The 26,704-nt window shown below is 48.3% G+C and overlaps 1 long non-coding RNA gene across 2 annotated transcripts in view; it reads left to right on the top strand.

The window, feature by feature from the left end:
- LOC311610254 overlaps window positions 1-26,704 on the top strand; it is a 39,169-nt gene that overhangs the window by 9,176 nt on the left and 3,289 nt on the right. The window contains exons 3-4 of one of the 2 annotated variants that reach the window (XR_014792929.1): window positions 1,765-1,931; window positions 6,971-7,163. This is a non-coding gene — a long non-coding RNA (uncharacterized lncRNA). Of the gene's footprint in view, window positions 1-1,759; window positions 1,932-6,970; window positions 7,164-26,704 lie in introns of both variants that reach the window. The other variant, XR_014792930.1, reaches the window with a different exon arrangement.

Raw genomic sequence — 26,704 nt, 5'->3', positions numbered from 1 at the left:
TTATCTGCAGACGTTCCTAATGGGTTATTGTCGCATTTAATGTGCCATATTTTACGGCGGAATAATTCCCGGTCCCCGGACATCGGATTGCTTTCAGCGGGAATGAAGATTAATTCACTCAGGGCCCGCGATGCCGGGCACCCGGGCGTGTTTTCATTTTTTGTCCTCCTTCTCCCCGCTTCCTCCAAGGTAATTCCCACCTTTTTTTTATGGATTAAGATCTCAATAAGGAGGCCCTTCAAGCAGGAATGATGGCGGAGGAGTGCTTAGCTTTATTTTATGGCCCATCAGGAGCCTGAAGGTTTTATGCCTGAATAAGCATCTCCCCATCTAACTGGGGAAGGAGAAAATAGGGCAGACAATGCTGGCGGTGCCCGGCAGAAAAGTAACTATTGGAACAGGACGTCAGACTGATATTTCACGGGAACCTCGCATAGTTGATGACAACCAATAACACTAACGTCTCATTAAAAGCAGTAGGTAGGGTCCGCTTAGAAATCAAAAGGAGTTAGGCTCCGAGAACACGCAGGTTTCTCTCCGTGAGCGCTAGCCCTCCCATGCCATCGGCATCGGCAGCGCAGCAGTAAAATGAAAAGTATAAACATGTCTTTTAATGAAAAAAGGCATCGGCTCTAGAACAAAAATTTATCATTTAATTCCCCCTCCTCGACCCCAAGTATTTGCCTAAGGATAGGACACAGATGATCTGTCACTTGTCTTAGTTGCGTCCTGCGGTCAACTAGATGCTTTATAAAATACCAGCTCCGTAGTTTAAAACGCTGTGAGATTTCATTTCTCCATCACCCGCCCCCAGATTCTTTCTGTGTTTCTCCACGAGAACCTCTGAAAATAGAAATCTGAGGGATGTACCACCATCATATTTAAAACCGCAGTCCAAATTCTTCAACCGTTCATTTGGTTTATAGTTTTCTAAGTCGATAATAGCATCCACAGAACTTACCTGTGAATAAGGCATAGGTATAGCTTATGCTTCTAGGAGAAAAAGTATTTTAAAGAAAGCATAGTTTCACCAGGTAAATATATGCCACGGAAAGCATCTATATTGTTGTCTGGTTCATTTTGGAGTAAAATAATAACTGTGCCATAGTCAGTACGTCTTCACTCCGTCATTTAGTTCCAACCTGCGTGTTCGTGTTAAAGCACATGTGTAGAACTGCCTTGGGTACTCTGCCATTCTCCATTTCCTTCCTCCCCTCAGAGACAAAGAATCTGCCTTTGTTGCTCTCCTTTAAGGTACAACTGTATAAAGTGTTTTCAAATCGTGCAAGTCATTGCCTCGGGTTGGTGAAAACATTTACTTTTTGAAAAGAAGAAAATGCCCGTTTGTAAAATATTCCTTGTATTTGTACCTCTTAAGATAAACAGTTTACTTTGCTACGGTACATACCAATCTACTTCATTAATTTTTCCCAGAATTCATTTTGCCATGTTTGGTCAGACCTTGTATGATAAATTAATATAGAACAAATTAGCATATAATTTTATTTTCCACGTGGCTTAAGCTAGTTGCAGAATTATGCTACTACTATTTTGGGGGAGAGGGGCAATTTGATAGTTTATGTAGACTATAAAGTGTTTGCAAATGCTCAGCGCATCCCGGCTAATGTGTTGTCAAATATGTTTTAAAGCAAGCAGTTCGGGGAAAAACTCACTCGTGGCTCTGAGTTATTAAAATGCCTCCTAAGGTAGCATTTTTAATTAGTGTGCATAATTGATTCCTGATTTATCTTCTCCTAAGCATAGGGCAGCAGCGCAGAGTCGAGTGCAGTTGTGAAGTGTAAGATCTCAGGGATTGATGGTGACAGTGATCATGACAACTGAACGGATTACTCTCTCTCGGAGATCCCGTGGTCGGTCTGAAATTTCCTGTGCTCGGTGCCCTGTGGATGCACAGGCCGCGGAAGAATCAAGTGCTCGAGTGGTTTAAATACGCTTTGGAGGTTCCTATTTATAGACGACAGTATTTTTCCAATTACAATTCTCAGTTGTCATTCAGAAGATCAGGTGCCTCTTGATCATCAATTTTAAATGCCTAGTGTTAGAGTATTACCAAACACTTTGTTTTAACCGAAATATAGAGGAAAAAAAAAATCAATTTTATATGTTGACTTTTCTTTTCTAAAATGTCTTTATCGCGTGGCATGAATGTTTACACCTGAAAGAGTGGTCTCCAGGCAACCCCCTTCCTTCTTTATCACGGAAACTCTCCCGGCAATCCAGCGTCATTAGAGAAGGGTTACGATGGCTGTTTAATGTGACTGTGTTATATCGGGGGAGGAAAAAGACTTAACAGATATATATATATATATATATATATATATATATATATATATATATATATATATATATATATTAATTCTCTATATTCAGTGCCTCTGGAATAAAACACTTTCTCCTCAACAAATCTATTAGCTCAGCTCACATACAAGAAACAGTTGCCTCTACTGGCAGAGCATGTGGGACGTGTTTAGATATTTGATTTATGTAAAGAAGGGTGCCATCCAGCTTCCCCAGATCCTTACGTCAGGGGAGGCTGTATCCTGAGGAGGCGCCTGGCCATCGGGGAGTTCCTGCTTGTGGCCTCGGCGGTGGCTCTGGAGAGCAGGGAGACCCCCCTGTGGCCGGCAGGCCGGGGAGCACCATGAAGGGGTGTGGCTGGCCGGAGGCCGCCCTCAGCCAGGGACCTGGGGAGGTGCGCAGAGGCTGGGGCCACGTGTGCACACTGCCGTGTGTTGCACCGTTGTGAGCCATCACGTTGGTATTTCATCCACCTCTCTGGTTGTTATAAAGCACATATGTCAAACACAAGGCCCGCGGGCCAAATCCAGCCCGCCAGGCCTTGCAATGTGGCCCGCACTGCGCTGTCATCACTGCACTCCGCTGTCAGTTTATGACATTGTCAGTTTATGACTGTTCAGTAAACCATTCGGCCCGCGATTTAGGCTGGATTTTAGATTTTGGCCCCTTCTCTGATTGAGTTCGACAACCCTATAAGAATCAAAGTGCTATGTGATGGCTTCTTAAGCTCAGATTGCAATATGGCAGCCAGTTTACTAGGCTAGAATATTTATATTTTACTAGAGGCCCATTGTATGAAGATTCCTGAATAGGCCTTCCTTCCCCTGGCTGCTGGCACCAGTTTTCCTGTGGCACCTTGGACCCAGGCTTTTGCTCTGGTCAGAGCCTTCCATCTACACTCTGGCAGGAGTCTTCAGTCTTCTCTGATTAGCCTGGAGTGCCGCCCCCCACTCTCCCCTTCATAGCAGGCATCCTGCCCCCGCCTGGCTGCTCCTGCCTGCATATGCAAATTAACCTGCCATCTTTGTTGAGTTAATTTGCATGCTCACTCCTGATTGGATGGTGGGTGTCACAGAGCTATGGTCAATTTGCATATTTCCCTTTTATTAGTGTTGATTTTTATTTTTAATTAAACTCTGTAGTGTGAGCTAATTATAGATTTCACAAGCAGCTGTATTAAGTAACGGAGAGATCCCTTGTCCCCTTTTCCCGGTTTCCCCAATAGTAACATCGTACAATAGATAGTCAATATAACAGCCTGGACCTTGACCCCGTGTAGAAATCTCCATTGCCACAAACATTCCTCAGATCCCCCGGACATCCAGACTCACTCCCTTTCCACCCCTCTGCCTCACCCTAGCTACAGCTAGTCTGTGCTCCGGTTCTATAATTCTCTCTTTTCCGGAATATCACATAAATGGCATCACATAGTAAGTAATCTTCTGCGATTGGCCTTTCTCGAGATCCCGCTCGCAGATATCAGTCGTTTGTCTTTTGCGTTTGGGCAGGATCCCATGGCATGGCCGGCCCAGGGTTGGTTTAACCACTCACCAGTCGGGACAGGCTTGTTCCCAGTTTTTAACTATGATAAATAAAACCGCTATAAACATTTGTGTGTAGGTTTTTTTTGTGTGTGAACGTAAGTTTTCATTTTTCTGGGATGAATGCCCGGGAGTGCGATTGTGGTTCATATAATTGCACAGTGTTTTGTGTGTTTTTTTTGAGACTAGAATTGATGTCTTGTTTGTGGAAGGGAGGACGGAGGGCATCCACATTTTTGCAGTGTTTTTGCTGTAACTGGATTTGTCTAGGATTTTAAAACATGCAGACTATCATAAATAACGTGTAGCCATATATATATATATTAAAAAAACCAGTTTTTCACAACGTAGATGTTTTTCCTGATTTTTGATAAAAGTACTTCTTTAAACATTATTTTTTTTCTTGGAGGTAAATAATTCCTACGTAAGGGAAATAAAAGTAGACATATACTATAGAAAAGATGTTGCAAAGATGATGAGACACCTGGAGAAATTTGGGGGAAATTCCCCCAGTGTTAATAAAGACTTGACATTCAAGGATGTGTTCTAATAGCCTCTGAATTGATGGACAGCTTTTGTCGCTGTCATCTTTCCTGCAGTTTTTTATTTGTAGAATTAATTAATTATTTTTAATTAATAAAGATTGTGTTCAGTGCTGTTGCATTTAATGCTCACTTGACTCCACTATATGCACTTAGTAGGAAAAAGAAATAAATCATTTTCTTCCTAGTGCACAGCCCCTAAAAATACGACTACTTTACAGGAGGTTTAATGGAAGGAACAGCTCTGTTCCAAATCCTGGTGGAAATTACACTGTTACATTATACCTACGGAGACATAGTGAGCTGGGTACAAAATCATGTGTGCTCTATTTTTGGGGAGACCCACTGAAAGGATATGCAAGGATAATTTTACTCTGATTTCTCACCGTATAGATTGTCTTCAGAACTCTTCCTGGAAGAGGCAGCTCCGTTTTTAAAAAATAAACCTCGGCTGTGGTTAACTGGTTATAGTGATCCTTCTAATACAAGACAATATTATAAATCTTTAACTTGTTTGAGTGAGGCACTGGGCTCAGGGGACCCCCAGCTTTCAGTGCTTCCAAATATTATTTCATCTTTAGCCCATTATGGTAAGGACCACAGTGACATAAATGACATAAAATAATAATAATAAAAAATCCTTGCCCTTAAGAAGGACCTGTTAAGAGATAGAATAGACACAAGGACTCTCTCTATGCCGGCAGTCATTTATCCTTACGCAGCTATTGAAGCCCCGATTACTGAGCCTTTCCAGGCGGGTAAAGGAGCAGTCCCCCCCCCCTCCCCCCACTGTCCTCTTAGCACAGTCCTCAGAGGTCTTCCCTCGGGCAGTGGGTACGGGGAGAGGAAAAAGAAACTGAGATAGAGACCAACACCGTTTTTGCTTTATAGAAATGGAGAAACTTCAGAATTCAGGGGAGTCTGGGGACCCGCTCCTGCTGAAGCAGGCCTCTCAGAAAGCGGCAGGCTTGCCTTTTCAAGTTAATTTGCATACCCACTCCCGATTGGCTCGTGGGGGGGGCCCACCATGGAGATACGGTTAATTTGCATATTTCTCTTTTATTAGTATAGACTGTTATTTTTAATTAAACGCTTTAGTGTGAGCTAATTATAGATTTCACATGCAGCTGTATTAAATAACACAGAGACCCCTTGTCCCCTTCTCCCACTTTCCCATGAAGAGCGTATGCTGGTATGTGATATGGAGGATACGGAGGACTTGAGGTAGGAAGAAGGACGTGAGCTTGAGGGGGTGCTTGTTAGAGGTGGGTGCAATCTGGTCTGGCTAGGAATTCCTGAGACATCAAAGGGATAGGTCACTGATTAGGGCATATTTAACAGTTCCGATATGCTAGAGAACTCTCCAGAAATGAGGCTGATTGTTTTTTGGCAAGCTTTTTCTTTTTTTTGGAAGAGTAATATTTGAATTTAGGTATATAGGTTTGAGTGAAAAAAACAAAAACAATGGATGCTCTTTCTCCTAAAAGTGGAGCTTGGCCTTTAGGTTATGAGGCTCGATCTGGTCGTATGTGTGAAACAAAATATGATCTTCCTCTTTTTATATTTAATAGCAAGTGTATTTTGTACTTCTCTAGTATCTTAAATGCATAATCTGTATGAGTATAATACTTTATAAAATTTTAGTTTATTGTCAGCTTAAAATAACATTAGGACTTGGAGTTTGTTTGAAGAACTCCAAAGTTAAAACTGCAAGACGACAGAGAGATTAAAAGTTGCACAAAGCATACATTTGTAAGATCAGAGATAGACCTGCTGGCCTTCCTGAAAACTATTTTGAGCATCCTAAGAAAGAACAAGTATTTTTTTTTAACTTCTCAAGGTAGCAAGAGAGCTAAGAGCCTTTTTAAAATATGCATCTAATTTTAGGTGGCTAAAATAGGAAGCTACAATATAATATGATAGAGGCCCCTTTTGCTTGGGAATTTGGAAAAAGAAAGAGACAGGATCCATTATAGTTTCTTTAAATGCAGATGAATCTTAGAGCGATCACACTGGTAATAAAGACAGCATAATCAAGATAACTCAGGATTTTTTATGTCATAATATTGATCCCAGAATCTCCAACTCTATGGCATTGCCACTGTGGAGGCTAAGTGAATTGTGTTTTGTGAAAGAGCTACATTAGGTTGGCAGCTTAGAAGTTCTGAGTAAATATAATGGCCTAGCACTGTGGAATCAGCCTGTAGTACTGTTTATCTAGCAGTTAAAAAAAAAAAAAAAAAAAGAAAGAAAGAAAGAAAAAAAAAACAGTGCAATTTTAGACAGTTTAAAAAAAATTTTTTGCAAATATTGCAAATCATAGGTTGGTTACCCCTAGACTTCCTGACTCTGCCGTGATTGCTGTACTCTCTGTATATTCTTTTAAGATGCCAGGCACTTTATAATTTTGTCTATAATTGTTTATATATATTTTCTCCACAAAATGTCCTTAGAACAACTTACTCCTAGATTTTCTTAACCCACTTGTCATCTTTAAACTTTCTGGATGAATACACTACAGTGTCAGTGGCAGACACATTAGTAGTCTGTTTTATTATTTTTTTCCAGGAGCCTTCCTATTCAAAATACCTTTTAGACTCAACGCATAAAAATAGCAGGCCGTGTCCGCCTGCGGGCTGTGGAAGCTGGGGAAGACTTGCTTTTCCGCAGGAAGACGCTGAGTCCCAGGAAGATGAAATGACTTGCTAGTACGTGATAACGAGGATCTTTTTACTCCAAAGCACATGCTGCCAACTTGAAGGTGCGTGTCCCCAAGTCTGGAAATTCAATTTGCAGATACTTGTATCACAACTCTGTTCTTAGTCATGTTTTATTCTAATGTTTTATTCTAATATTTTATTCTAATATTTTATGCAGAAATACACTGAGTGGCCAGATTATTATGATCTCTGAATGCATAATAATCTGGCCACTCAGTGTGTGTGTATATATATATATATATTAGAGGCCCAGTGCATAAATTCATTCATGGGTGGAGTCCGGCCAGCCTGGCCAGGAGGAAGTGACATGGGCTGTTGGCCGGCCTGCCTGCTGGTCGAACTCCTGGTTAAGGGGACAATTTGCATATTAGCCTTTTATTGTATAGGATATACACTGAGTGGCCAGATTATTATGCGTTGAGAGATCATCATAATCTGGCCACTTGGTGTAAATGTCTGCTGTCATCTCTCCATGTCATGTAAACGTGTTGACACTGAATATGGGGGTACAAGGAGCAAATTAATGTGTGTTAATCTCAGAACTGAATTGTAACCCACAGAATGTTCCGTTTACTCATTACCATGTATGCATGCCTACTGATCACCCTCCTTTATCTGCTCTGCGCCTCCTTCTTTCTTTTGCCCTCCACAACATTGGTCTTGGCGCATGGCAACACTGTTGCCCTAGTTACCAAATTGGGTCAGTGTTACTCTCAGAGCTTCTCACAGTCTGGGTCAGTTCTGCCTTCTAAAACCTCCCAAATCACACACCTTGGCCTGCTCGCAAGAGATACTTGGGTATACAAGGTGGAGGAATCCAAGTCTTGGTACCTAAAAGGCCACAGTCCACAGTGTAGCAATAAGCGTGGTCCATGCACTGGGACAGGCCACAGACTTTTAAAAAACAGTCTTTATTTTTGAAGCAGTTCTGGGTTGAGCTTGGACAAATGTATAATGACATGTATCCAGCATTACAGTATAAAGAACAGTTCTGCTTTAAAAATCCTATATTTTCTGCCCGGTCATCTTCCCCACAAACCGTTGGCAACCAGTAGTACTTTTTTCTTTCTCCATCGTTGTGCCGTTTCTAGAATGCCATATAACTGGAATCACACAGATGGTACCCTGTTCAGATTAGAGCCGTTCACTTAGTAATATGCATTCAAAGTTCCTCCAGGTCTCGTCATAGCTTGATAGTCTATTTCTTTTTTAAGGCGAAATATCGTCCCATGGTTTGGATGCACCACAATTTATCCGTTCGCCTCATGACCCAAATCTTGGTTGCTTCCATGTCTTGGCAACCTATAATAATAATAAAAGCGTGATATGCTGATTAGATAAGACAGCCAAACGACCTTCCGGATGTCCTTCTGGATGACCTTCCGGACGAAGCCACTGCTGTGAGGGCCAAGGCAAGCCACCACGGCTGCAAGGGCTGAGCGAGCCCCAGGCACGAATTTTGTGCATCGGGCCTCTCGTTATCAATAAAGCTGCTATAAACAGGTTTTTTTTATGGGCAAAAGTTTTCAACACACTTGGGTAATATACCCAGAAGCATGATAGATTGTTGGATCATATAGACTTTGTTGTTCAGATATTCAATACAGATGATTACTTATTTCTTTGTTTCTTTTTTATCAGTTTAGAGAGGTGTTAGAATCCCCCACTGTGAGTGGGTTTATCACATAAGCCTTCATTTATTTTTTTATGAAATAAATGCTCATGCTTTCTAAATGTAAAAAATGAGTTTCTGAATTATATAATTTCTATTTTATCTAAAGAACTTTTAACATTTTTTGCAAGACAGGTATTTCAATTTTTGTTTTTCTAAGAAAGTTTTTATTTCTCCTTAATTTTTAAAGGGTAAAATTTTAGGGTATAGAATTCTAGATTGGTAAGTTTTTCTCTTTCAACTCAAATATTTCATTCCATTCTTCTTGCATGATTCTAAGAAGTCAGATGTAATTTTTATCTGGATTCCTCTGGTTTCTTTCAGGATTTTTTAACATCTCTGCTGTCCTACAATTTAAATATCATATGCCTACGTTAGTTTTTGTGCTTTTTTTTTTTTTTTGCCCTTCTTATTGTTCTCAGTTTCCTGGATCTGTGGTTCTGTATCTGACATTAATTTGAGGAAATTCTCTGTCCTTCTTGTTTCAAGTATTTCTTCTAGTTTCTTTCTTCTACTTTTGGTGTTCTCATTATGCATATGTGAAATTTTTGTACTTATCCCACAGTTCTTAGATATTCTGGTCTTCTCCTCTCCACCCCCTACGTCTTTTTTTTTTAAATCCTTTCTGTGTCAGAGGTTTCTACTGAGATATTTCCAAGCTCAGAGATTATTTGCTCAGCAAGTGTCTAGTTTACTAATAAGCCCATCAAAGGCATCCTTAATTTCTGTCACAGTGTTTTTGATCTCTAGCATTTCTTTGTTTATTTTTTCTTAGAATTTCTCTCTCTCTCTCTCTCTCTCCACTTACAGTACCCATCTGTTACTACATGCTATCTACTTTATCTGTTAGAGTTCTTATCCTGGAATCATATGTGTTTTAAATTTCTGGTCTGAGAATTCCAACATCCTTGTCGTATCCGAGTCTGGTTCTGAATCTTGCTCTGACTCTTCAGACTCTGTTTTTTTTGCCTCTTCGTATGTCTTCCAGTTTTTTCTTGGTAGCCAGATAATGATGTACCGTGCGAAAGGAACTGTGGTAAGCAGGCCTTTAGTTATGTGGTGCTAAGGCCTGGTGGGTGGGAGGCATGCACTAGCCTTTGGATTGGGCCTCTGACTTCTGGTGAGCCTGGGCCTCTTGCCTGAGCTTCAGAAGTGCTTCTCTGTCACCGCCGCCCCGCTCCAGTGGGACAGGGTGGCTGACGGAGGGGCGGGAGGAGCGCTGGAGGTGTCTGAGCCCCTTCTCTGTGTGGAAGGCTGGGGCCAGCTAGGAGGGGACGCTTCTCTCTCCCAGGTCACAGGTTCGATAAAACCCCGCAGGGTAGATGCTGTTCAAATGGTTTCTCCTGAGGGTGCCTCTTGCAGAGAAGGGCAGAATGCTCTGGCCCCTTTTCCTCTCCTCCTACCTGATGCTCAGGGGAGTTTTTCTCTGCTCTTCACTGCGAGAAGCTGGCTGAACTCCTTGGGGGGGAAACTCAGAGTGTGGGGACCCCCGAGGACTGCATCCCCTGGAGTATTTCACTCTCCGAGCTGTCCACACGGAGCCTCCAGCAATTCCTGTCACAGCCTGTGTTCTCCTGGGCGCTGGCTCCCGAGCGGCAGCCTGTGCTTCTCGCTCCTCTCCTCTCGGGCTCTCCTCCTGGGAGACGGCCGTTTGCCCTGTGGCCGCCTCTTCCGGATCTAAACCCATTTGCTGGTTTTTCAGTTTGCTCACCTTTCTACCAGCTGCTCGGGTGGGGCAGTGGGGACTGACTTCCCAGCTCCTTACCTGTCAGACCGGAAACTGGAAGTCCACAAACCGGTTTGTTTTGTTTTTTAAATCAGCTCCTGACAAGATTAATACCCCAAATAAGAGAAAGCATTTGGAAACTCAAATAGCAGTTTTACGTTTCTGTGATATCCAGGTACATGAGTTTGTACTTTACCAAATGATTGGCCCACAGAGTTTGGAATTTGGAAACAAAATCACTGAGGATGGATAGGGAAGTGGGGCCTAGGCGGCAGTCAAGAAAGGATTATTTGGGCCCTAACCAGTTTGGCTCAGTGAATAGAATAGGGCGTTGGCCTGGGGACAAAGGGTCGTAGGTTCGATTCTGGTCAAGGGCATGTACTTTGGTTGTGGGCACATCCCCAGTAGGGGTGTGCAGGAGAAAACTGATCGATGTTTCTCTCTCATCGAAGTTTCTAACTCTCTATCCTTCTCCCTTCCTCTCTGTAAAAAATCAATGAGATATATATATTTTTAAATGATCGTTTGGGGAGGGAGCGACACCATTTTTGTGATTTTCTTTCTGAGACCGGCAGTGAGTTCTCCCAGGAGAGAAGGTCAGACTGCCTGGTGTGCGCAGGGAAGCGTGACTAGGGGTGCTCCGAGCAGACGTGGTGGGCAGGCAGAGCAGCAGGTGGGATTGCATGGACCTCCGCACCCCATCCACCCGGTCCCCGCTGTCAGAGCCGTCTTCCTCAAACAGAGATCTGATCTGATCACACCCTGTTCCAACCCCTGAGCGACACCCTTCTGCCTAACGCTTCTCAGCTTCTCGGCGCCATTTTCGGGGCCACTCACACCTGGTGGAGGACTCCTCCAGCGCCATTCCTGCTGCCCCGCAGGCCGGCGTGGGCCTTCCCTCAGCAGCTGGTTTAACTAGAGACCATGGCACAGGGTGCCACCTCCACACTGCCTGGGTGTCTCCTGCCTCTCCTGTTTGGAAGGTCTCCCCTCCCCTCACCCTTTCCTGGTGAACCCCGCCTCCCCCCCACACACACACTTAACATCGTCTTCCTGGCGGCTTTCCTGTACTTGACATTGAAGGCACAGGCGAGGCGCCAGGTCCAGAGGCTCTGTCAGCCTACACTCATACCCTCCCCAATCGTCCCACCGCCCTGTGTCCTCACTGGGTGTCTCCCAGCTGGGAGGAGGAGGAGGAGGAGGGCGTGTTTCTGGCCTGCGGGCAGGAGTCATTGCCCCGCCCCCTGGCACCTGGCCAGCTCAGGATGGGGGGGACGGCTCGGGGTCAGGGCAGGCAGCTCGGAGGTGAGAGGCAGATTCCCGGGGTCCCCATCCAGCCCAGAGAGGCCCTCAAAAGCAGGGCTTGGCGAGCGTCTTCCTTACAGGGCCCCGGAGTGAGGGTTCTCGGCTCTGTGGGCCAGACGATGTCATCCTGACTCAGAAGCCGCCACAGACACGTGGGCGGGGCCGTGTCCCAGTGACATCCTTAGGAAAGCGTTAGGGAAACATTGACGGACAGGCCGCAGGCTGGATTCAGCCCATGGGCCGTCGTTTGCCAAACCCAGCTCACAGGAGAGAGAAGGTCTCCCTTCTGCCTATCTCCAAACAGCCTTTCGGAGGCCTTGCTAAGTTTACCTCTAGAATCCCTAAATCCCTGGGTTTTCCCTCTAAGGTAGCACAGACAATGAGTGAGCCGTGAAAGGTGGGGTGAGCGGTGCCCGCCTGCACCCCACACGGCGCAGGGGGGTGTAGGCCTTTGTAAACCATACCCAGCCCCGCTCCTCGGAGACGGGCAGGGAGGACTAAGACCTCGCATGGAGACTGTGATTTCAGCAGGGTCTGCCCGTGTCTCCGTGGCTCTGAGAGTCTGGACGTGGGGCGTGGGGTTAGGCTTCTCATAAACGGGGCCAGGATGGAGACCCGGAGGATGCGTGTCCCTGGTCTGGTACACCGTCTACAGTTCGCCGCCTGTGGGGAGGGGGGACAGCAAAGGCTGCTAATACCTCTGAGTTAATAGAGTGATGGAAAGCATAGCCATGCATACATTAGGCCCGTGGTCGGCAAACTGCAACTCACGAGCCACATGAGGTTCTTTGGCCCCTGGAGTGTGGCTCTTCCACAAAACACCACGGCCTGGGCGAGTCTATGTTGAAGAAGTGGCGTTAGAAGAAGTTTACGTTTAAAAAATGTGGCTCTCCAAAGAAATGTCAATTGTTGTCCTGTTGATACTTGGCTCTGTGGACGAATGAGTTTGCCGACCACTGTGTTAGGCCAATAGAGATTGAAGCCAAACTTTGAGTCTAAAATGCCCAAACCGGATAACCATGTACGTGAACATCTAAAACGCGGGGTTACTAAGACGCCGACCTCATGGGCACAGGGAAAGCGAAGCAGGCTTGCTGATAATGCATGAAGACCTTGTCACCTCCCTCCGCCCCAAGGGCTCCTCGGAGCTCCCCCTGCTGCCCTGTCCTCCAAAGCCACGCATCGGGGAGTCTCTTGTCAGCCTCCCCTGGTAGTGAGGCCAGTGCCCGGGGAAGTGTGAGGCGGGACTCTGCCCTGTCCTTGCCATCTCCTGGTGCTGTGCTGAGTGTCTTCAGGTCAGCCGCCATCTCCTCCTCTGGGAGCTGACCAGAACTGGACACGGGCCACCCAGCTGCTGTGCCCCAGATGCTGCCAAGTTGACCTGAGCTTTGTAGCCATCAGTGGAGTGCTGCTCTTTAAAATGTCACACTCTTCTCTTTCCCCTTCCTTATGTTTTACATGTCTAACCCCCCCACACCCCCCTCTCCCCCGCCACACACACACACACACACACACACACACATATACACACACAGACACACAGACACACACACACACACACACACACAGACACACCCGGAAAAGCTGGTGTTCTTCCTGATATCTTCCATCCTCTATTTCACTGGCTTCCAAACCACTTATATGTTGTATTCAGTTCAACAGCAATTTGTTGAGCACCTACTATGTCTTTATGATATAAGATCAAATAAGAATAGGATAGAATATTACTTGATCATCACACAGATGCATAAACTAGGTTTTCTTTCCTATAATTATTTAGATTTTATCAAAAAGGGTTTAAGCCATCAGTTTTGCACCGCTTTTCTCACCGTTTGCCGTTGGGCACTTAGCTTTTTATTCCGAAGGTGTATTTTGAGGAAATGTATCATAATTTTGAAGAGGACTCGTTTTAGTTTATCCTAATGTCATGTACTTTTATACTTGAATTACTGACTATGGGTTTGGTCATCGATCGAATGTACTTGTCGTTTTATGACACATATTTCCAGTGGAGACGCATAGGCTAAGCTGTATTTATGGATACCACAGTGCATTAACCATAAAACTATCCAACTGCAGTAAAAACCACAATAATCTGGAACCCTCAGGGAGTGGGTTATTCAGGATGGCCAAGTTTTTAGAATAACATTGACAATTTGTGATGGAAGCCTATTTAAACTGTATCATAACGTTAGCTTTTATCTGGAAAATAATGGGCATCTCACAGAACTTTGATAATAACTCACAGTCACCGGTAAGAATTGACTCTATAACTCAGCTCTCACTATGGACTTAGATCTTTTGTTTTAGTTTTTGAATTTTCATTGCCATTTCTTAAAATAAATAGTTCTGTTTCTTCAGTAGCTGTCATTTATATTCTCACTGGCTCCAGCTGTAGTCCTCTCTCTGCCCCTTCAAATCGCTGCTTTTATGCTTCTGTGGACTTGGAGACTAGGAAACAGAGCTTATAGAATACAGAGTGGGGCAAAAGTAGGCCTCCTATTTTTCACATGGAAAATAATACAATAATCTATCTATCTATCTATCTATCTATCTATCTATCTATCTATCTATCTAAAAGCCTAAGCGACTTTTATGATTGGTCAACCGGTCAACTGGTCGCTATGACGCGCACTGACCACCGGGGGAAGACACTCACTACAGGAGCTGCCCCCTGGTGGCCAGTGCGCCCCCACAGTGGGAGCGCTGCTCAGCCAGAAGCCAGGCTCCCTGTGGGCCAGGCTCCAGTGGGCCAGGAACGAGCAGGAGTGGCTCAGGCTCCTGCCTGGCCTTCTGCCACTTCGTGCACTGCTACCTCCCTCCGCCTGGCGGAAACCAGCAGTCCGACATCCCCTGAGGGGTCTTGGGTTGCGAGAGGGTGCAGGGCAGGCCGAGGGACCCCACTGGTGCACAAATCTGTGCACCAGGCCTGTAGTTAATAAATAAGAAAGCAAGAATAAACTCTGTGTTTTGCATACTCACAACAGTAAACCCATTGTTTTGGAATAAATTATGATTCATAATTTATTATGTATCCAAAGCATAGGTTTCCTTTACTTTTACTTTTAGATTTTAGAATATAACTGTCCTTTGGGCTGGGGGAAAAATAGTCTTTGGCAAAAATAATTTGCAAACTGGATTTAATATTTCTTATACCCACTTTATGGCTTTTTGGGTCAATATTTTTATTGATAAGGTTATATTAAGCCAATGATTTTGAAAGTCTATTAAGATTTCCATTCCATGTAGAGCGAGGTTTAAATAAGTCTTAAACTTATATTTCTATATTTTGATTCGTGTGTGTGTGTGTGTGTGTGTGTGTATTTGCTGATGGAGTGGAGATTGCTTCTTGAGAAGTCAACCTGCCCCCAAATCCTACAATGTTCTCAGTAGCCAGTTTGGTTTTTAAAAGTCAGAAGTGTAGGCTCATTTACTTATATTAACAGCCTCGCACTGCCAAGTTAATCCCCTCATTAGAAGTCATTTCTCAGAGATGTTACGAGAACCTGAGAAACACTAAAAGCTTAAATCCTGGAAGTTGGTGTGGAGATCCATTTTCCCTGTTCCTGCTGCCCTCTCTCCCAGAGAGATTCGTTTCACTTCCTGTGTCTTACTCCCTGAGCCGCCGCCTCTGCGGAGATTCCCAAGTCAGGAAACCTGTTGAGCGGATCATCTCCGCCAGGCGGACAGCTGCCGAGGAGGCGTTCAGATTAGGGCCCATCGCGCCGCACAGCACCTGTCGGAGACGCTCCTCCACGAGGAGATGGTCTCTCTTAGCAGACTGCACTGCCCTTCAGGAAAAAGTTCACGTTAGAACGCGGGCAAAGCGGCATCTGCTCTCGGGATTCTCCCTCGCCGTCCTCTTTAAGGGGGAGGCCCATTTAGAGCCTGTTTATGACCTCGTTCTGCGCTCGAGGCTGGTCGAGGCAGAGCCTGCAGCATGGCGCGTCCAGAGGAGGGCCTTTCTCAGATGTTTGCAACTCTCTGTTGCTGAAAGAAATCTAAAAATGCAACGGTGTGCTGAGACCGGTTTGGCTCAGTGGAGAGAGCACCGACTTGCGGACTGAGGGGTCCCAGGTTCGATTCCGGTCAAGGGCATGCATGTACCTTGGTTGCAGGCACATCCCAAGTAGGGGTGGTGCAAGAGGCAGCTGATCGATGATTCTCTCTCATCGATGCTTCTAACTCTCTATCCCTATCCTTTCCTCTTTGTAAAAAAAATCAATAAAATAAAATAAAATAAAAATGCAACAGTGAGCTTTTTATGTGAACGCAATCAACGATAGGAGCTCTTACGGCCACTGGACACATATAAGCTGACCCGGTGCGCACGCATAACGAGAGAAACCGCAGGCCCCTCCTGTTGAAATCCGTTGCATTTATCTGTGAACAACAGAGGGGATCATTGATGCCGACTGGTGTTTGGAGAAACCGCCCTCAGCTCTGCACTCATTAGATGCAACGTCAAGTGCACACAACACAGGTACCTTCTCAACTCTGCAAGCTCTCCGCCGAGGAGAACGGGCAGGAGACAAACTTCACTCCGCAAACCGTAACTCCGCGGCATGAGCGGCTTGCAGGCCGGAATATCCGTTAATTTTCCAAACATTTTATTCCACACCAATTAGCCCGGGTCCTGGAGGGCAGGCCGACAAGAGGTTACGCGCCGGCTGTGTGTTTAGTTAATTGAAAACCGCTCCGATTGCTTTTACAGTTGTTATTAAAGAGCAGAGCCGGCGTTGCCAGCGCTCCGCCATAATTGGAGCCCCGGGGAATTAAATATTTAGCATCAGTAATGTAACAGCACTTAGGACACAAATTTCTATTTTCGTAATGAAAGCTGCGCCCTGTGAGTGCGAGCGGCCGAGGCGACAGCTGTGACAGGCGAAACGGCCTGGGACATTTCAATGAGACACCTCATCGGACAGCGAGTCTCGCCGCATTACTGGCCGGTAAGAGATCCGCGAGTCCTAATTCCCAGCAGGAACCCGTTACCCAAGTATTTAGATCTCTAATTGCAGGCAGGGGCGGACGGTTTGGGCAAACGTCTCGCCTTAAGTGGCTGAGATGTATGGCGATTTCCAAATAATCCCACATAAGTTCGTGCCTTTTGTCAGTTTAAAAACAGCGGGGCTGTCGGGGAATAGAAAGCCCCTGCTTGTTTTAAGTTTAATTACGTGTTAGGCATAAACGCGTTGGGTGTTACCGCGAGGAAAGTTGGACGTGGGGCCCTAATGAGCTGCGGGGGCCGGCGGCTGGGGACCCGGAGGGATTCCCCCCGTGAGTTAACGGGATGAAAGCGCTCGGCTAGGAGAGGGCTGATGGCTGAGCTGCTCTTAAAGCGCCGTCATAGAGCTGTCTCTCACCCCTGTTTTCATTCCAAACAGCCCTGCCGAGGCTCTAACAGCCGCCCGCTACAACTGTTCAGCTTGTCAGAGTGTATTATATTACTCCGCTAATAAACAGTATTAAAGGGCATTTGGCTTCACTTCTCCTTTTCAAAGGGGATCAGGCTGATCAACACAACTGGCTCAGGCCGGCCTTATTTTAATTTGTTTATGTCATCGAAGCGATAGCGAAGGCCCATGATTTGAATTTTTAAATCATCCGTTCTCTCGGGATTGTAAAACTTACCAAAGTAGTAGGAACCACTGGAACCGTTAGCGGAGGCCGTGTATTGTAATCTCTGTCCTGGGAAGACGGATGACTTTGACATGTTTAGCCCGCGTTCAAAGTATGGGGAACACCATAGCGAAACAGACATTCTTCAAAGCATAACTAGACTAATGCCTTCACCAATCGTTCTGTCTTCCCTTGGAAAAAAAAGCACTTGCAGAACAAATGGACTTCATCATTCTCTTTGGCTGACCATTGTTTCCGTGTCAGTTTTGTGGGAATTTATTCTAACTGATCAAGATTTCCTTTCTGTTCTGTCATTTTTAGAACAATACAGGCTTATGTTAATAGAGAAAAGAACACTGGAGATGTTTATTTGATAAACTCTCCCTTTCACCCCGCTCCTCCATCCCACTGTCCTCCCCTTTGGTGCCTTACTAACAATTTGATAAGAGACCAAACATTCAAACATTTTTGTGCATATTATTCAGCTACATATGTGCATACATTAAATGCATATAGCATAGTAGTTAAAGATCATACATTGGATCTTTCCCTAGACGTGTGTGGCTTGCTTTCCCCCCTACCTAATTTATCATTGACATCTTCCTATATATGGGTGCCCACATCATCCTCATTCTTTTTAATAGCTAATTGCCATTCCAAATTTTGGAGGTAAAAATGAATTTATCTGTTGCCTGCTGACATCATATAAAGCCATCTCCAATTTTTCACTGTGGTGAATAATCTTACAGTGAACTTCTGAGTGTGTGTGTGTGTGTGTGTGATTTCAGCATGTACATGTGTATTTTTGTGCACATATCATAAGAATACATGGAACTAACATTTATAGAGTGACTCCTTTGTGCCACGCAGTATTCAAAGCATTCTACATATATGTGTGGTGTGAAGAAAAGGCCAACCCTTCCATTTTCCAGTCATGCCCACAGATTCATTCTGTGAGTTGTCCATTTTTTGTCTCCATGGTTTGAAACATGTCAAATGTGATACCCCCCCCATACATGCCATGTCTTTAGAACATTCCATTTGTCTAATCCTGCATTGTCACACGTGTTAGCCTTCTAGCATAAATGTAAGTTTAAATCTTTAAAATTGAAAAGAATCTGCAAAAGGCTCTTGATCTTAAATTATAAAAAGTGACAAATGTATATTAACAAATAGCCATAGTTTAGAAGCATAGAAAGTGGCAGTAAGCAAGGTGACCAGGTCCTAATTCCTGGGAATATGCCCCATTCCATGGAGAAGGGGAATTTGGGTGCAGATGGAATTAAAGTCACTAATCAGTTGACCTCAAAATGGGGAGATCAGCCCGGATGACCCCGGTAGGCCCAGCGTGATCACAGATGTTCAAGAGGGGGGGAGGGGAGCCAGAGCAGTGCCACGTGAGAGCCCACTGAGCCCGGTTCTGGCCGGCCTGGCAGCTGGGGATCGGAGGCCTGAGCCGAGAACCGCGGCCACCACTGGCCACCGGACAAGGCAGGAGACAGACCCTCCCCTGCGGCCCGGAGGGGCCAGAGCTCCGCGGACGCCCTGCCTTTCGCCCGGTGAGACCCAGCTTGGCCTTCTGACCTAGAGAACTGGAAGGTAATAATTTTTCTGTTGTTGAAATTGTCAAGTCTGTGGCGATTTATTACAGCGGCAGTAGAAAACGAATGCCAAGGTGAAAAGTAAAAGTTTTCCAGTTTCTGCTGCCCTCTCCAGACCCCTAGCCCAGGCCCAGTCCTGACAGGTTATAACTCTGAACGGTTGTGGGGTGTTTTCTCGGTGGGGGGAGGGTCATCTGCAGAACTGTGACTGTGGGTGGAGGTTTTTGTAGTGTGTTTTGATATCTGTTAAGTCGTGTGTTTTGTTTTTTTTCTTCTAAAGAAATTTTAAGTTTCCACGCATTTTCTTTTTCAGATGAACATCTGACTCAGTTGCGTTTCTAATTTATTGGTTTTGGTTTGTTGGTTTTATACACAGCTAAATAATAAGGCCACCTTTGGCAATCTCTTGAGATTTCCTCTGTAGTCACTGCTAACTTTTGTAATCATCCCCTGTACGCTTAAAAAGAAAATGCATTTCCTCCTTGGGAAAATGATCTTCAGTTTGGTTGTTCAGTCAAGCTTGCTAATTGTGTCTTCCAATACTCCCCATCTTCTTTTCCTGCACTTCACCCATCAGTCTCTGAGAACTGTGGTTCTCAGAAGTCCTCATAATTTGTTTGTGGATGTTAATGCTCTGTTTTTCCGTGGAGTGGAGTGAAGGTTTTGTTTTGCCGTCTCCTCCCGGCGGGCTGTGCCACCGCTCGGTGTAAAATGCCTCTTGGTTCTCACATTCTCTTTGCCTGGAGCTCTGGTCTCTTTCCCCAGGCCTCAGCCCAAGCCTCACCTCCTGAGAGAGTCCCTGCTGGTCCTCCATGACCTCTGGCCTGGCTCCCCTCGCCTCCTCCCTGGGCCACAAGCTCTGCCTCTCCCCCCGCTTTACTCCACGCCTGGCGCCTGCGCAGTAGATGCCTGCGGAGTGGACCAGACTGACAGAGCAGGGCTAGGTGGTTCTAGACTCGAGGAAGGGGACGCCTGCCTGTGCACACGCTGCCCTGAGGAGCGGCCGTCGGAGAAGCCTGAATGGGCTGCGTTGGGACGTGCCGGATCCCTCCCGCTGTGTGCAGGGGTGAGGCTGGGATCCGTGTGGAGAGGCAGCTCCCGGCTGCTCCTCCGTCCCCCACATCTGCGTTCCAGCTGTGCTGATGTCAGCCCTGCCCCCCTGGGCCCACAGCGTGGGGATCAGCCCGCTGGGGTGGAGAGTTGGGCATGTTCATCCTGAGAGCGCCCGCGTACTGCACCTTCGCTGGGCGCCAGGCACCACGCTCCCCTGTTCACGTGCGCGGTCTCCCCGAATTCCCAGGAGGAGGCACTCCCATTCTCACAGGCGGGGAGACGGAGGCTCAGAGAAGAGGAGTCGTGGGATCCGGGAATGAGAGGACCAGGACTTGTGCCCGGCCCGCCCGGCGCCGGAGCTTCTGCGGTGTGATCACGCCCTTCCGGCTCCTGCAGGCGTCCTCCCTCGGCGGCCAGCCTCGCAGCATCCCTGGCTGGAGGCCGGACGTCTCCGAGGAAGACACGTCACAGGGGCCACCCGTCTGGCCGGACGCTGGTGGCCCAGAGGAGGGAGCGGGAGCCGACCGGTGCAGCCGCCGATCATGGTGCAGCCGTGGGACGGGGGGACCCGGCTCTGCGGCTCCCAGGGAGGAGCAGGGGCGGCCCGGGTCAGTGGTGGCGAGCGCACACGGCTCTCCCTCCACGGGACTCCAGGGCGCGGTCCTCTGGAGCCGCCCAAACCAGCACGGCGCCTCCCCTGAGAGAGACACCTCGGGGCCTCCTCGGACTCAGAATCAGTGCAGAACACCTCATGTTTTAGCGGCCAGCTTTGCGCATCCCCTGCGCCCTCCTTGCAGCCCGAGATTGTGGGCTCTCGGGATAGCGTGGAGTAAGAACACCAGGACACGGCTGCAAGATTTACTATCCCGTGCACATTTTGGACTAAAATCACAAGACATTTCTCCCTCCTCCTTCCCCCCCATCCAAGTTCAACTACCCTCTCCCTTGGGTCTGGAAAGATTCGAGGGCGAGGGAAATACCACGGAAGCAAGTAGTAGATTTCACATCCCAGTGACGTCTGCGGAGCTGCCACATGTGGCCCGGTGTGAAGTGGCTGAGCATCCCTGCCGCCAGCTGCCACGCCAGCCCGCACCTCCACCTCCAAAGCCAGCCCTCATCTCCACCTCCAAAGCCAGCCCTCACCTCCACCTCCAAAGCCAGCCCTCACCTCCACCTCCACCGCCAAAGCCAGCCCTCACCTCCACCTCCAAAGCCAGCCCGTACCTCCACCTCCAAAGCCAGCCCGTACCTCCATCTCCACCGCCAAAGCCAGCCCTCACCTCCACCTCCAAAACCAGCCCTCACCTCCACCTCCAAAGCCAGCTCGCACCTCCACCTCCAAAGCCAGCCGGTACCTCCACCTCCGGGAGGGGACCGCAAACAGCACCTCCAGGGCACAGAGGGAGGAGACAGGGTTAGCACTCGGGCTGCGGGAATTCGCTCTCTGTTCGTGCTTCCTGCTGGCCAGAGCCATGCCGGAGCCGGAGGGCGGAGGCATTTGAAGGGCGCCTTCGGATGAGGCGCTGCAAACCCCGACGTTTGCACGGGAGCTCGCGTTCTCCCCGCAGCGACGCGTCCTAAAGCGTCACTGAACGTGATGTTCACGTGGGAAGGCTCCCAGGCCAGGCGTGCAGGGTGTGCTGAGCCGGGGAAGGGAGGGTTTGCTGTGGATAAAAGCTCAGCTCTGCATCTCTTGGGACAAAAGCAGCCGCTCGGAGTGGCTCCGGCAGCACACCGGTTCTGCCCGCAGGATGCAGGACGCGTGCGCAGTGAGGCGCGGACAGGCTCTCCCAGTGCTGGGCTGGGAGCCTGGCCGAGGCGGGAATAAACAGAAGCTGGCGGACACCCGGCTGGGCAGTCCCAGCGGCGGCTCAGCCTGTGGAGTTTTCCTGTTTCCTTTGCCTGGTAGACTTTCTCAGAGCTCCAGGAGTTCTCCAGGGTCTTCCAGATAGCTTCCTACATTGAAAATAAACCAATATGCTAATTATTTTGTTCCTCTGAATATGTTGAATGAAAACTTAATAAAATAATTGATTTCTGAAAAATTTGTACACTTTCGGCAGAATTTTTAGCACAGTGCAATACTTGACCACATGCGCCAACCCTGCTCTGACTGATGTGGTAGAGAGAGAGCATCACCTGTTAGGTTAAATCAGTGGTCGGCAAACTGTGGCTCCAGAGCCACATGCGGCTCTTTGGCCTCTCGAGTGTGGCTCTTTCACAAAATACCACGGCCTGGGCGAGTCTATGTTGAAGAAGTGGCGTTAGAAGAAGTTGAAGTTTAGTCGAAACCGGTTTGGCTCAGCGGTAGAGCGTCGGTCTGCGGACTAAGAGGTCCCAGGTTCGATTCCGGTCAAGGGCATATACATTGATTGCGGGCACATCCCCGGTAGGGGGTGTGCAAGAGGCAGCTGGTCGATGTTTCTCTCTCATCGACATTTCTAGCTCTCTATCTCTCTCCCTTTCTCTCTGTAAAAAATCAATAAAATATATTTTAAAAAAAAAAAAAAGTTGAAGTTTAAAAAATGTGGTTCTCCAAAGAAATGTCAATCGTTGACCTGTTGATATTTGGCTCTGCTGACTGATGAGTTTGCCGACCACTGGGTTAAATGAACACCAATAGGCTGATTTTTATTTTAAAATGTAGCCAGTCAAAAAATACTCACTGCTCGGCTGCTGCCAGGAACACCGCTAGGTACTGCGGGGCCTCGTGTCTGGGAGGAAATGGCTAACGGAGAGCACTGGCCAGCCTCCTCTGTGTTACCGGGGTGCTCCCTGAGCCCCGGTTATTGTTGGGGGATGGGGGGAAGGGGGACCCTCTCAGGGCACCTGAGCTCGGGGTGTGCAGCGCTGGGCTGAGTGGGCCTCTCTGTCCCTCCCCTCTCTAGCCCAGGGCGTGGACTGTGGTGGGAGCTGAGCTGCGGGTTTCTCTGTGTGAGGCTAATTGGTCCATTTGGGGCTTTGACCCGGATCCTTAGCTGCTTAGCACCTTTCTCTAGACAGCTGGGCTGGCGCTGTGGATGCGAATGCTAATGGTCAGTCAGGAGGAAAGGCCTTCTCCAGTGCCCTCCCCCAGGGGGGTTCCTGGCCGCTGCATCCGCACCACACCCACTCGCCAGCCTGTGAGTGCGGGTCCTCAGGGCTGGTCAGAGCTGGGCACTACGGGCCAGCATGTCCGCTGTCACACTGCAGAGAACAGCTCCTGGGCCACGAGTCCCTCCCTCCCCAGCCCCGACCTCACCTCCTGCACAACGCTAGGCCTTTCTCAGGGCTTACAGACCTGGAGATTGCAAAGCCATCGAAGCACACCGGTAGCCACAAACCTGTTTATTCGGTAGCAGCCGAAAGGCTACCATCCCCATTACGTGACTTTAAAACCGCAGCCGCACGCACAGTCACACCCTTGAAAGTCCGGGGGTTGGGGTTCAACACACAAATTTGGGCCGGGGGGGCCCACGTCGGCTCATAACTGTCCAGGCTCTGCGGCTTTGGAATCTCCGTTTCAGAGAAGCTCCGGCTCCCAGAAGCCACGCCCTTGGCTGATGGCCTTCCCGCGGCCAGCCTCGTGCCCCCTCCCCGCGCCCGGCGACTCCTGCCGGCCGTGCGTGTCACAGGCCTCTGTTTACGGGGTGGATTTTAAAAGGATTCCTTTCCCGGGAGGCGTGTGGATCGGCAACGCTAACGCCGCTCCTGCCACTTGCTGGCTGTGTGGCCGCAGGCAGCTGGCTCCGCCTCTCTGGCCTTGGTTCTCTGGTCTGTGCAATGGGCGCATTCACAGTCGGCCGCCGTGAGGAAGGTGTGAGGTCCTCTGTGGAAGGTCTTTAGGGTAAAGTCTGCGCACGGCAGGTCTCCTGCCTGCGTTCACGGCTGCCTCCTCAGTATTCCGGGAAGGATGCCTGTTCGTAACGTGGCGAAGGGGCCGTCCTGCTCCCGCGTTAACATCTGAACTGTTCCCCGTGCTGGTCAGTGTGGGCCTGCGGGCTGTCACAGCTCAAATATTACCGTTTTCAGGCTGTTCTGCCATCTCACATCGGCCACGCGTCCGAGGCCGGTGTAACGGGTCAGACGTGGCTTCCTTCGCTGGTCGCGAGTTACCGAGGGGACAGCGCCGGGAATCGGGGCAGCACCCCCTGCTCCTCGCACACACGTGTTCGGTTCCCCTGGCCTCGGGGACAGTGTGCTGGGGAGCCCCCTTCAAGCCTAAAGAGGACTCTAGATGTTAACAACCGCGAAACGCAAAGCAGTGCGCACCCTGCTGATCTGGGGTGGGGGTGGGGGATGGGGGGTGGGGGGGCGGGTGAAGGCCACCTCTGGGGTCTATGCTCCCTGATGTTTCTCTCACCCCTCCCGTGAGGTGCTCTGCTCCCTGCTGTGGCAGCTGAACCCTTGACACCACGGTCACAGGGTGATTTTTAAAAATACTGTTATTTAAACATCTACTCTCTGTCCCCTGCCTGCCCCTCCACAGCGGGCTGGACGGGTCTGTGGATTTTGGGGTGAAAAGGAAAGCCATTCCGGAAGGCGTCGGTGAGCTCCGGGACACACGCTTCACTTCTCCAGGAGGAGAGTCAGAAATCTGAATAAAGACGTTCGCATTCTCCCACGTAGCTCTAAAGAGTGTATGATATAGTTTTCTACTCCTTTGTGAGAACACGCATCAGCAGCCTCTCACAGCTCTAAAACTCAAACCGAGGAGGGAAAGGCTGTCATCTAAATGACAGAGCTGCTCCGAGCCTTGAAGTGCAGATGGGTCACCCGGGGACCTCGTTAGGATGCAAATGCCCATTGGGTGGGGGGCTGGGGCGGCCTTCCTCACCAGCTGTCCCTCCTCACACTCCAGGGGGGCGGGTCTAAAACACACAGCCCCTCCCCCCGTGTTCCTCTCTCCTCTCCCGCTCTGGGCACAGGATCCAACAGGACTTGCGTGTGCACACGCACACGCTTTACATATATGCCTTCAGAGTCTTGCGTCCTACACCCTTCACTGAGAAAGAGGCCATTGTTACAGAAGGCACAATGAACCTCACGAAAAACCCCACTGGCTGCAGAGGCAAAGCATTGACAAATTGGTACTTTCTTGCTCCGTCACGCCTGATTTAAGAAAATGAACCCAAAATGGGTTTTCAGAATTGGAAATTGACTCCCAGCCCATTTAAACGGTTCCCCTTTAACATATTAGCAGCGGAGTGCATAAAGCCAATATTTATTTTCCAATCAAAGGCTTGCAGCAGATGAATGAGAGGGATGAAGGAAGAATGCTTTGAAATGTTTCTAGTGCCAGACATGGAAATAGGATATTTTATTTCTTTCATAAGTGGCAGGCACGGGCCTCGCCTACCGGTACATTCCATCCTGCACGGGGGAAGAGGAAACGGCCTGAAACATTGACCATTGTGTGAAAGCCCAAGGCCAGGGAGCATCGCCATACGTACTGTTCGGAGGGAAAAAGTCGAAGATCCAGCTACGTTCATGGAGAATCTGTTCTCGGAATAATTGTGGAGAGAAGACCCCTTCAGAAAGCTCCCCAAATTCCATTATCTGAACTGTCACTCGCCACTCTGGGCTGTCTTGGCTGCTGTGTGTTTTCATGAATTACCCGGCTGTTTGTTTTCCCTTTATCAGTCATCACCCTGTCAGCCGGGCCATTCATAACAACTTTTGGCAGCTCATCAGGGGAGTTGGGAGCCTGAATAAGGACCCTATCAGCTCTCACACCTCATTGTGTGAAGCTGTTTACCCGCCTTGCCTTTTTCTGTAAATATTACAAGCCGTTCCCTGAAAGGGGAGACAGACGTGAGAGCAAAATGGCCTAACGGAGGCCTAGCGGTTGGCCCCCACGGCAGATCTGGGCCGGCCCGAGAGCTGGCACGCCCCGGGGTGCCGCTCGTTTGCCTGAAGGGTACCTGGCCGGGGGTCCCGGCGCCCCGTAGCTGCTGGTTAATTAGGCAGAGTTTAATCTGACTTAGCGTTTGTGTCAGCCGGGCGAGAGGGGGGCTTTGTCAGCAGAGAGCACAGATCGGCTGCCTGTCACCGTCCTCTCTGCCTCTAATTGAGCGCACACGTTCCCAGCGCCTTGTCACACGGGATGCGAGGAACCCCTCCCCCCAACTGGCTTTGATGCCTGACCGGGAACAAGGTGCCCGCGTTGTACCACCAGCGGCAAGCGGGCTGGCCCCCTGGACCCGGCGGGGGGCGCTGCTGCCGGGTTCACCCATCAGCACCCATTTCCTGTTTGTAATGAACGTCAGCAGTTCTGCATAGGAGGGAGCACCACCGGCCTGCCAGTGGGGAGGACTTTTCCGTGGTCTTGGTATGTTTGCGGAAGTGAGCTGGGCCCGGATTGGAAAGCGTCAAACAGTCCCTAATTACGTGAGAAACACAGTGGTCTCCCCAGAGGCAGACTCTTTAGAAAAACCGCTTCATGGCGAGAAGTCGGTTATTGGCCTGTTTCTGAGTGTTTCATGAATTGGAATCATATTGTGACTTTGCTCTTTTCACTTATCAATTTTTAAAATCACTCTTTAAAAAAAAAAAAAAGCAAGGTAATGCTTATCTACAATGAAAGGTACAGTTTTTATTTTACCTTTTTTTAATGTATTTTTA

The sequence above is a fragment of the Pipistrellus hanaki genome (genome assembly GCF_964339955.1).
Source record: "Pipistrellus hanaki genome assembly, chromosome: 15".
Taxonomy (NCBI): Eukaryota; Metazoa; Chordata; class Mammalia; order Chiroptera; family Vespertilionidae; genus Pipistrellus; species Pipistrellus hanaki.
This window is presented reverse-complemented; position numbering and strand designations above follow the sequence as displayed.